Consider the following 12,264-nt stretch of genomic DNA (forward strand, 5'->3'; position numbering starts at 1 on the left):
CTATTCCATGAGAAAGTTTAGACCACAACTTTGGGCGTGTAGTTGTGGCCGAACACTTAAGGTGTTGGCGTAGAGATCCTTTGGGGCTCCCCGCCCAGGGTGGTAACCTGCTGGCTATGATTTCTTCGCTGGCGATTTTAAATGACTTCCTGTTGGTTGCATTATCGCTCAAACTTCACAAAACCCGTCTCAATAAAGACCCGTTTTCTCATGTCTGGGAATTGATTGCCATGCAGGAAACTCGGGTTCTGAACAAACAACGTACCAGACTCACAACGTCAGCTCTGTTTCCCTTTCCACAGATGCTGCTCGACCCGTTGGCTTTCTGCAGTATTCTCTGTGTTTATTAGGCACAAGTGCTGCTTTTCATTCAAGAACTTCAATCCCTGTCCTCTGGTAACTGACTCTGGTCAGTGGCAATTGGTTCTTCTGATCATTAAACTGCCCATTCCCACCGCTTCTTCCTCCATCGTGACCAACAGCCCCAGGAAATCTCCAGTTTTCCTTCTTTGCTCCAAAGCGAACATTCTCCACCTTGGGAATGTCTCCCCAAAATGGAAATTCCTCATCCCTGGACATGAGGCAAGGCGTACAATTGGAAGAGATTTTGGCAAAATATTGTCAGTTAGGAAATGGAAAAATGTTCAAATGTTCATGAAGCAACACAGAAATCCCAGTCTCCAGCTTTGTGAACCTTTAGAAACACTTTGCGAAACGGATTTCGAGGAGAATGAAAGATGACCGGTCCGATTGAGCAGAGACAGTCCAGACACCGTCCCCTTGTTGACGAGGCCGGGAGGTTGACTCTGATGTTCTTGGCACATGAACTGATCTGAGACAATGAAAGAATTGTCGTTCCTGCACATCATGAATTCAAACCCCTTCTCCCCTGCGAGCCAACGAGAGAACTCGGAAACAGGCAAAACACTGAAAGGCTGGAAGGGCGACGGCCCCGGAGTAAGAAAGCTAGTTCCTCGTGACATGGATGTGTCTGCAGACTGTCCCCGGTATCTCCACAAGAGATCTCCCAGGCTTGATTATGGAAAAGTAAAACTGATAGACGACAACTGTAATTCTCGGCGGGGAGGCTGAATTATAAAATCACCAGGCGATGTGCAGCCCAAGTCAGCGCCTGTCTCTGTGGCGCAATTGGTCCGCGCGTTCGGCTGTTAACCGGAAGGTTGGTGGTTCGAGCCCACCCACGGGCGGTGTGTTCGCTGCCCTTCTTTGGCTTCGAAGCTGTGCGCTTTTAATGGCGTCAGGAAAATTTTCCCCCAACGGAAATCTTCTCCACAAAGGGGTTTCTGAATTGAATTGATGTCTAACGGAAGGGACTGCGTTTGCTGAGAAGACGAGACCAAAAGAGAAACTAGGCAGGTTTGACAGTACCTGTCGGTGAAAACACAATTTTGAAATGTTGCCTCTGATTCTCTTTCCACAGATGTTGCCTGACCTGCTGAGTTCCTCCTGCAATTTCTAACTGAAAGTTCATTTCATCTTTTGGGGTGAAACACCGAAATATCTGCAAACACCATGTGCCGATATTTAACCCTTTCGAATCACTGTGAAGTGATTGGATTCAAACAAACTCTGCGATGATTCACTCTTTCTCAGCTCCATAGGCAGACAGGCCTGGGAAGTCAAGCTGTCAGTGTGGTTCTGTATTCGTGGGCCGAGTGGTTAATGCGATGTACATGAAATCCATTGCGGTTTCCCCTCGCAGGTGTGAACCCTGCCGAGTACAAAATGAGAAATGTCGTCGAAAAGAAAGGGAGCTTGCTCCCCGGCTTCTTCTTTAAGATTCAAATCAGTGGAGGGGGAAAAATATTTCACTCAAATTGGGACTGGTGGGAATCTGCAACCCACTGCCTGTTCGGGTGGAACAAGCAGATACCCGCAGAGCTTCTTTTGAGGCTATGAGCAAAGTGTTTGGAAATGAGACTAGAAGAGTGAGGTGCTTGAAATCGTGATCGAAATGAAGCAGGCACCTGAGGACAAGGGTGTTTCCTTTGCCAGTGAAAGATACTGCTTCACCAAGTTGGGCCTGTGGAAGGGAATCAGTGACGGTGATTATCTTTGGTTGTTCGCCTTGTGAATGAACCCATTGCTGCGCATGTCCGTGCTAACCTCAGAACTCTGCAGCATGGTGGCGTGAGATACGCACAGGGCCGGGGCCAATGGATGATGCATCTGACTCCACCTCCCTGTTTGAAATGCAGCTCACAGCTTCTTCACACACCCCAATTAATCTTTCTCATTGTCCTGTAGCCGGCATACGGTTTGAATTCCCGATCTGCGGGAATGAGAATCCTTTCACTGTCTCGCGTCAGTAAATGTCCCTGAGAACATCTGAGTCAACTCACAGCGCAGTCATATGAGGGGAAGCTGAAATAGCCCCACATGCTGCTCACGGGCACATTTTATTCTCCCCAACTCAACGCCTCAAACACTGCGGCTCCTGGGAGTGGAAAAGAAACAATCACCAAAACCCAGTCCAAGCTCTGTGAATCTTCAGAAAATCAGCAAACGTTCATCCCTTCGGATTTTCTATCCTGGGCTGACAGGGATGGGTTTTGTCACTCTTTTGTAGGACATTGCAAGTGGATGTTTTGCAAACATGCACTACAATGCAATCTGATTAATCAGGACCTGGATGTTTTCGGTCTTTGAATGTATGTGTGGTGCTCCAGAACTTTGCTGTTCACAGTTTATAATACTTATCTTCCCAGTCCCCTGTATCACTTGTCGAAAATGTTTAATTTGTGTCTTGTAATCCTTTCACTGTCTGCTAATGAGGATAGCGTTTCCGTGTTTTACCTAAATTATCTTGACCTTGCATACCTCAAGCCTCAAGCGAATTTCACGAGAAACCTTCTCCAGTTCAAAAGCCAACTGTTCATGATGGCTCTGTTCCTTGTCACGTGTCCAATTTCAGATCGATGTTGTTAATGTCCCTTCTACTCCTTCAGATCCAGGTTTCGCTCACAGGGCTAGAACAGAACTGTCACCAAATACATTTACCAATCTACGTTCATCCTATCGATTGTATTAGCATCATCAACACTTCTCATCAAAATAACTCGAGAGACTTTCATCACAATTTTCTGTGAACAGTCATACATTAGCTTTGCTGAATGAACCCCAAATTTCTTGAAGTGGCTCCTTATTTTCGGCCCTGATTAGTAATCTCTCTACGCATGGGAATGGATCCTTCCCAGCCGCTCTATCTCTCATCAATGTGTGTAGTTCAATTCGATCTCCCATCAGCCTCCTCTGTCCTGATCAAATCCAGGGCAACAGGAACCGTTGGGGCTATGGCGCGGACAGGACAATCCCAATACTCACCTTTCCTGTTAGAACTATTCCATGAGAAAGTTTAGACCACAACTTTGGGCGTGTAGTTGTGGCCGAACACTTAAGGTGTTGGCGTAGAGATCCTTTGGGGCTCCCCGCCCAGGGTGGTAACCTGCTGGCTATGATTTCTTCGCTGGCGATTTTAAATGACTTCCTGTTGGTTGCATTATCGCTCAAACTTCACAAAACCCGTCTCAATAAAGACCCGTTTTCTCATGTCTGGGAATTGATTGCCATGCAGGAAACTCGGGTTCTGAACAAACAACGTACCAGACTCACAACGTCAGCTCTGTTTCCCTTTCCACAGATGCTGCTCGACCCGTTGGCTTTCTGCAGTATTCTCTGTGTTTATTAGGCACAAGTGCTGCTTTTCATTCAAGAACTTCAATCCCTGTCCTCTGGTAACTGACTCTGGTCAGTGGCAATTGGTTCTTCTGATCATTAAACTGCCCATTCCCACCGCTTCTTCCTCCATCGTGACCAACAGCCCCAGGAAATCTCCAGTTTTCCTTCTTTGCTCCAAAGCGAACATTCTCCACCTTGGGAATGTCTCCCCAAAATGGAAATTCCTCATCCCTGGACATGAGGCAAGGCGTACAATTGGAAGAGATTTTGGCAAAATATTGTCAGTTAGGAAATGGAAAAATGTTCAAATGTTCATGAAGCAACACAGAAATCCCAGTCTCCAGCTTTGTGAACCTTTAGAAACACTTTGCGAAACGGATTTCGAGGAGAATGAAAGATGACCGGTCCGATTGAGCAGAGACAGTCCAGACACCGTCCCCTTGTTGACGAGGCCGGGAGGTTGACTCTGATGTTCTTGGCACATGAACTGATCTGAGACAATGAAAGAATTGTCGTTCCTGCACATCATGAATTCAAACCCCTTCTCCCCTGCGAGCCAACGAGAGAACTCGGAAACAGGCAAAACACTGAAAGGCTGGAAGGGCGACGGCCCCGGAGTAAGAAAGCTAGTTCCTCGTGACATGGATGTGTCTGCAGACTGTCCCCGGTATCTCCACAAGAGATCTCCCAGGCTTGATTATGGAAAAGTAAAACTGATAGACGACAATTGTAATTCTCGGCGGGGAGGCTGAAGTATAAAATCACCAGGCGATGGTGCAGCCCACGTCAGCGCCTGTCTCTGTGGCGCAATTGGTCAGCGTGTTCGGCTGTTAACCGAAAGGTTGGTGGTTCGAGCCCACCCAGGGGCGGTGTGTTCGCTGCCCTTCTTTGGCTTCGAAGCTGTGCGCGTTTAATGGCGTCAGGAAAATTTTCCCCAAACGGAAATCTTCTCCACAAAGGGGTTTCTGAATTGAATTGATGTCTAACGGAAGGGACTGCGTTTGCTGAGAAGACGAGACCAAAAGAGAAACTAGGCAGGTTTGACAGTACCTGTCGGTGAAAACACAATTTTGAAATGTTGCCTCTGATTCTCTTTCCACAGATGTTGCCTGACCTGCTGAGTTCCTCCTGCAATTTCTAACTGAAAGTTCATTTCATCTTTTGGGGTGAAACACCGAAATATCTGCAAACACCATGTGCCGATATTTAACCCTTTCGAATCACTGTGAAGTGATTGGATTCAAACAAACTCTGCGATGATTCACTCTTTCTCAGCTCCATAGGCAGACAGGCCTGGGAAGTCAAGCTGTCAGTGTGGTTCTGTATTCGTGGGCCGAGTGGTTAATGCGATGTACATGAAATCCATTGCGGTTTCCCCTCGCAGGTGTGAACCCTGCCGAGTACAAAATGAGAAATGTCGTCGAAAAGAAAGGGAGCTTGCTCCCCGGCTTCTTCTTTAAGATTCAAATCAGTGGAGGGGGAAAAATATTTCACTCAAATTGGGACTGGTGGGAATCTGCAACCCACTGCCTGTTCGGGTGGAACAAGCAGATACCCGCAGAGCTTCTTTTGAGGCTATGAGCAAAGTGTTTGGAAATGAGACTAGAAGAGTGAGGTGCTTGAAATCGTGATCGAAATGAAGCAGGCACCTGAGGACAAGGGTGTTTCCTTTGCCAGTGAAAGATACTGCTTCACCAAGTTGGGCCTGTGGAAGGGAATCAGTGACGGTGATTATCTTTGGTTGTTCGCCTTGTGAATGAACCCATTGCTGCGCATGTCCGTGCTAACCTCAGAACTCTGCAGCATGGTGGCGTGAGATACGCACAGGGCCGGGGCCAATGGATGATGCATCTGACTCCACCTCCCTGTTTGAAATGCAGCTCACAGCTTCTTCACACACCCCAATTAATCTTTCTCATTGTCCTGTAGCCGGCATACGGTTTGAATTCCCGATCTGCGGGAATGAGAATCCTTTCACTGTCTCGCGTCAGTAAATGTCCCTGAGAACATCTGAGTCAACTCACAGCGCAGTCATATGAGGGGAAGCTGAAATAGCCCCACATGCTGCTCACGGGCACATTTTATTCTCCCCAACTCAACGCCTCAAACACTGCGGCTCCTGGGAGTGGAAAAGAAACAATCACCAAAACCCAGTCCAAGCTCTGTGAATCTTCAGAAAATCAGCAAACGTTCATCCCTTCGGATTTTCTATCCTGGGCTGACAGGGATGGGTTTTGTCACTCTTTTGTAGGACATTGCAAGTGGATGTTTTGCAAACATGCACTACAATGCAATCTGATTAATCAGGACCTGGATGTTTTCGGTCTTTGAATGTATGTGTTGTGCTCCAGAACTTTGCTGTTCACAGTTTATAATACTTATCTTCCCAGTCCCCTGTATCACTTGTCGAAAATGTTTAATTTGTGTCTTGTAATCCTTTCACTGTCTGCTAATGAGGATAGCGTTTCCGTGTTTTACCTAAATTATCTTGACCTTGCATACCTCAAGCCTCAAGCGAATTTCACGAGAAACCTTCTCCAGTTCAAAAGCCAACTGTTCATGATGGCTCTGTTCCTTGTCACGTGTCCAATTTCAGATCGATGTTGTTAATGTCCCTTCTACTCCTTCAGATCCAGGTTTCGCTCACAGGGCTAGAACAGAACTGTCACCAAATACATTTACCAATCTACGTTCATCCTATCGATTGTATTAGCATCATCAACACTTCTCATCAAAATAACTCGAGAGACTTTCATCACAATTTTCTGTGAACAGTCATACATTAGCTTTGCTGAATGAACCCCAAATTTCTTGAAGTGGCTCCTTATTTTCGGCCCTGATTATTAATCTCTCTACGCATGGGAATGGATCCTTCCCAGCCGCTCTATCTCTCATCAATGTGTGTAGTTCAATTCGATCTCCCATCAGCCTCCTCTGTCCTGATCAAATCCAGGGCAACAGGAACCGTTGGGGCTATGGCGCGGACAGGACAATCCCAATACTCACCTTTCCTGTTAGAACTATTCCATGAGAAAGTTTAGACCACAACTTTGGGCGTGTAGTTGTGGCCGAACACTTAAGGTGTTGGCGTAGAGATCCTTTGGGGCTCCCCGCCCAGGGTGGTAACCTGCTGGCTATGATTTCTTCGCTGGCGATTTTAAATGACTTCCTGTTGGTTGCATTATCGCTCAAACTTCACAAAACCCGTCTCAATAAAGACCCGTTTTCTCATGTCTGGGAATTGATTGCCATGCAGGAAACTCGGGTTCTGAACAAACAACGTACCAGACTCACAACGTCAGCTCTGTTTCCCTTTCCACAGATGCTGCTCGACCCGTTGGCTTTCTGCAGTATTCTCTGTGTTTATTAGGCACAAGTGCTGCTTTTCATTCAAGAACTTCAATCCCTGTCCTCTGGTAACTGACTCTGGTCAGTGGCAATTGGTTCTTCTGATCATTAAACTGCCCATTCCCACCGCTTCTTCCTCCATCGTGACCAACAGCCCCAGGAAATCTCCAGTTTTCCTTCTTTGCTCCAAAGCGAACATTCTCCACCTTGGGAATGTCTCCCCAAAATGGAAATTCCTCATCCCTGGACATGAGGCAAGGCGTACAATTGGAAGAGATTTTGGCAAAATATTGTCAGTTAGGAAATGGAAAAATGTTCAAATGTTCATGAAGCAACACAGAAATCCCAGTCTCCAGCTTTGTGAACCTTTAGAAACACTTTGCGAAACGGATTTCGAGGAGAATGAAAGATGACCGGTCCGATTGAGCAGAGACAGTCCAGACACCGTCCCCTTGTTGACGAGGCCGGGAGGTTGACTCTGATGTTCTTGGCACATGAACTGATCTGAGACAATGAAAGAATTGTCGTTCCTGCACATCATGAATTCAAACCCCTTCTCCCCTGCGAGCCAACGAGAGAACTCGGAAACAGGCAAAACACTGAAAGGCTGGAAGGGCGACGGCCCCGGAGTAAGAAAGCTAGTTCCTCGTGACATGGATGTGTCTGCAGACTGTCCCCGGTATCTCCACAAGAGATCTCCCAGGCTTGATTATGGAAAAGTAAAACTGATAGACGACAACTGTAATTCTCGGCGGGGAGGCTGAATTATAAAATCACCAGGCGATGGTGCAGCCCACGTCAGCGCCTGTCTCTGTGGCGCAATTGGTCCGCGCGTTCGGCTGTTAACCGGAAGGTTGGTGGTTCGAGCCCACCCACGGGCGGTGTGTTCGCTGCCCTTCTTTGGCTTCGAAGCTGTGCGCTTTTAATGGCGTCAGGAAAATTTTCCCCCAACGGAAATCTTCTCCACAAAGGGGTTTCTGAATTGAATTGATGTCTAACGGAAGGGACTGCGTTTGCTGAGAAGACGAGACCAAAAGAGAAACTAGGCAGGTTTGACAGTACCTGTCGGTGAAAACACAATTTTGAAATGTTGCCTCTGATTCTCTTTCCACAGATGTTGCCTGACCTGCTGAGTTCCTCCTGCAATTTCTAACTGAAAGTTCATTTCATCTTTTGGGGTGAAACACCGAAATATCTGCAAACACCATGTGCCGATATTTAACCCTTTCGAATCACTGTGAAGTGATTGGATTCAAACAAACTCTGCGATGATTCACTCTTTCTCAGCTCCATAGGCAGACAGGCCTGGGAAGTCAAGCTGTCAGTGTGGTTCTGTATTCGTGGGCCGAGTGGTTAATGCGATGTACATGAAATCCATTGCGGTTTCCCCTCGCAGGTGTGAACCCTGCCGAGTACAAAATGAGAAATGTCGTCGAAAAGAAAGGGAGCTTGCTCCCCGGCTTCTTCTTTAAGATTCAAATCAGTGGAGGGGGAAAAATATTTCACTCAAATTGGGACTGGTGGGAATCTGCAACCCACTGCCTGTTCGGGTGGAACAAGCAGATACCCGCAGAGCTTCTTTTGAGGCTATGAGCAAAGTGTTTGGAAATGAGACTAGAAGAGTGAGGTGCTTGAAATCGTGATCGAAATGAAGCAGGCACCTGAGGACAAGGGTGTTTCCTTTGCCAGTGAAAGATACTGCTTCACCAAGTTGGGCCTGTGGAAGGGAATCAGTGACGGTGATTATCTTTGGTTGTTCGCCTTGTGAATGAACCCATTGCTGCGCATGTCCGTGCTAACCTCAGAACTCTGCAGCATGGTGGCGTGAGATACGCACAGGGCCGGGGCCAATGGATGATGCATCTGACTCCACCTCCCTGTTTGAAATGCAGCTCACAGCTTCTTCACACACCCCAATTAATCTTTCTCATTGTCCTGTAGCCGGCATACGGTTTGAATTCCCGATCTGCGGGAATGAGAATCCTTTCACTGTCTCGCGTCAGTAAATGTCCCTGAGAACATCTGAGTCAACTCACAGCGCAGTCATATGAGGGGAAGCTGAAATAGCCCCACATGCTGCTCACGGGCACATTTTATTCTCCCCAACTCAACGCCTCAAACACTGCGGCTCCTGGGAGTGGAAAAGAAACAATCACCAAAACCCAGTCCAAGCTCTGTGAATCTTCAGAAAATCAGCAAACGTTCATCCCTTCGGATTTTCTATCCTGGGCTGACAGGGATGGGTTTTGTCACTCTTTTGTAGGACATTGCAAGTGGATGTTTTGCAAACATGCACTACAATGCAATCTGATTAATCAGGACCTGGATGTTTTCGGTCTTTGAATGTATGTGTGGTGCTCCAGAACTTTGCTGTTCACAGTTTATAATACTTATCTTCCCAGTCCCCTGTATCACTTGTCGAAAATGTTTAATTTGTGTCTTGTAATCCTTTCACTGTCTGCTAATGAGGATAGCGTTTCCGTGTTTTACCTAAATTATCTTGACCTTGCATACCTCAAGCCTCAAGCGAATTTCACGAGAAACCTTCTCCAGTTCAAAAGCCAACTGTTCATGATGGCTCTGTTCCTTGTCACGTGTCCAATTTCAGATCGATGTTGTTAATGTCCCTTCTACTCCTTCAGATCCAGGTTTCGCTCACAGGGCTAGAACAGAACTGTCACCAAATACATTTACCAATCTACGTCCATCCTATCGATTGTATTAGCATCATCAACACTTCTCATCAAAATAACTCGAGAGACTTTCATCACAATTTTCTGTGAACAGTCATACATTAGCTTTGCTGAATGAACCCCAAATTTCTTGAAGTGGCTCCTTATTTTCGGCCCTGATTAGTAATCTCTCTACGCATGGGAATGGATCCTTCCCAGCCGCTCTATCTCTCATCAATGTGTGTAGTTCAATTCGATCTCCCATCAGCCTCCTCTGTCCTGATCAAATCCAGGGCAACAGGAACCGTTGGGGCTATGGCGCGGACAGGACAATCCCAATACTCACCTTTCCTGTTAGAACTATTCCATGAGAAAGTTTAGACCACAACTTTGGGCGTGTAGTTGTGGCCGAACACTTAAGGTGTTGGCGTAGAGATCCTTTGGGGCTCCCCGCCCAGGGTGGTAACCTGCTGGCTATGATTTCTTCGCTGGCGATTTTAAATGACTTCCTGTTGGTTGCATTATCGCTCAAACTTCACAAAACCCGTCTCAATAAAGACCCGTTTTCTCATGTCTGGGAATTGATTGCCATGCAGGAAACTCGGGTTCTGAACAAACAACGTACCAGACTCACAACGTCAGCTCTGTTTCCCTTTCCACAGATGCTGCTCGACCCGTTGGCTTTCTGCAGTATTCTCTGTGTTTATTAGGCACAAGTGCTGCTTTTCATTCAAGAACTTCAATCCCTGTCCTCTGGTAACTGACTCTGGTCAGTGGCAATTGGTTCTTCTGATCATTAAACTGCCCATTCCCACCGCTTCTTCCTCCATCGTGACCAACAGCCCCAGGAAATCTCCAGTTTTCCTTCTTTGCTCCAAAGCGAACATTCTCCACCTTGGGAATGTCTCCCCAAAATGGAAATTCCTCATCCCTGGACATGAGGCAAGGCGTACAATTGGAAGAGATTTTGGCAAAATATTGTCAGTTAGGAAATGGAAAAATGTTCAAATGTTCATGAAGCAACACAGAAATCCCAGTCTCCAGCTTTGTGAACCTTTAGAAACACTTTGCGAAACGGATTTCGAGGAGAATGAAAGATGACCGGTCCGATTGAGCAGAGACAGTCCAGACACCGTCCCCTTGTTGACGAGGCCGGGAGGTTGACTCTGATGTTCTTGGCACATGAACTGATCTGAGACAATGAAAGAATTGTCGTTCCTGCACATCATGAATTCAAACCCCTTCTCCCCTGCGAGCCAACGAGAGAACTCGGAAACAGGCAAAACACTGAAAGGCTGGAAGGGCGACGGCCCCGGAGTAAGAAAGCTAGTTCCTCGTGACATGGATGTGTCTGCAGACTGTCCCCGGTATCTCCACAAGAGATCTCCCAGGCTTGATTATGGAAAAGTAAAACTGATAGACGACAATTGTAATTCTCGGCGGGGAGGCTGAAGTATAAAATCACCAGGCGATGGTGCAGCCCACGTCAGCGCCTGTCTCTGTGGCGCAATTGGTCAGCGCGTTCGGCTGTTAACCGAAAGGTTGGTGGTTCGAGCCCACCCAGGGGCGGTGTGTTCGCTGCCCTTCTTTGGCTTCGAAGCTGTGCGCGTTTAATGGCGTCAGGAAAATTTTCCCCAAACGGAAATCTTCTCCACAAAGGGGTTTCTGAATTGAATTGATGTCTAACGGAAGGGACTGCGTTTGCTGAGAAGACGAGACCAAAAGAGAAACTAGGCAGGTTTGACAGTACCTGTCGGTGAAAACACAATTTTGAAATGTTGCCTCTGATTCTCTTTCCACAGATGTTGCCTGACCTGCTGAGTTCCTCCTGCAATTTCTAACTGAAAGTTCATTTCATCTTTTGGGGTGAAACACCGAAATATCTGCAAACACCATGTGCCGATATTTAACCCTTTCGAATCACTGTGAAGTGATTGGATTCAAACAAACTCTGCGATGATTCACTCTTTCTCAGCTCCATAGGCAGACAGGCCTGGGAAGTCAAGCTGTCAGTGTGGTTCTGTATTCGTGGGCCGAGTGGTTAATGCGATGTACATGAAATCCATTGCGGTTTCCCCTCGCAGGTGTGAACCCTGCCGAGTACAAAATGAGAAATGTCGTCGAAAAGAAAGGGAGCTTGCTCCCCGGCTTCTTCTTTAAGATTCAAATCAGTGGAGGGGGAAAAATATTTCACTCAAATTGGGACTGGTGGGAATCTGCAACCCACTGCCTGTTCGGGTGGAACAAGCAGATACCCGCAGAGCTTCTTTTGAGGTTATGAGCAAAGTGTTTGGAAATGAGACTAGAACAGTGAGGTGCTTGAAATCGTGATCGAAATGAAGCAGGCACCTGAGGACAAGGGTGTTTCCTTTGCCAGTGAAAGATACTGCTTCACCAAGTTGGGCCTGTGGAAGGGAATCAGTGACGGTGATTATCTTTGGTTGTTCGCCTTGTGAATGAACCCATTGCTGCGCATGTCCGTGCTAACGTCAGAACTCTGCAGCATGGTGGCGTGAGATACGCACAGGGCCGGGGCCAATGGATG

General features: G+C 47.0%; 1 protein-coding gene and 2 non-coding genes across 3 annotated transcripts in view; 2 read left to right on the top strand and 1 right to left on the bottom strand.

The window, feature by feature from the left end:
• LOC140460513 (uncharacterized) overlaps positions 1 to 12,264 on the bottom strand; it is a 191,136-nt gene that overhangs the window by 120,752 nt on the left and 58,120 nt on the right. The gene's annotated exons all lie outside the window — the stretch shown is intronic.
• trnan-guu (transfer RNA asparagine (anticodon GUU)) lies at positions 4,495 to 4,568 on the top strand. The gene has a single exon. It is a non-coding gene; the product is annotated as a tRNA-Asn (tRNA).
• trnan-guu (transfer RNA asparagine (anticodon GUU)) lies at positions 11,215 to 11,288 on the top strand. Its single transcript has one exon. It is a non-coding gene; the product is annotated as a tRNA-Asn (tRNA).

This window comes from Chiloscyllium punctatum, chromosome 36, assembly GCF_047496795.1.
Source record: "Chiloscyllium punctatum isolate Juve2018m chromosome 36, sChiPun1.3, whole genome shotgun sequence".
Lineage (NCBI taxonomy): Eukaryota > Metazoa > Chordata > Chondrichthyes > Orectolobiformes > Hemiscylliidae > Chiloscyllium > Chiloscyllium punctatum.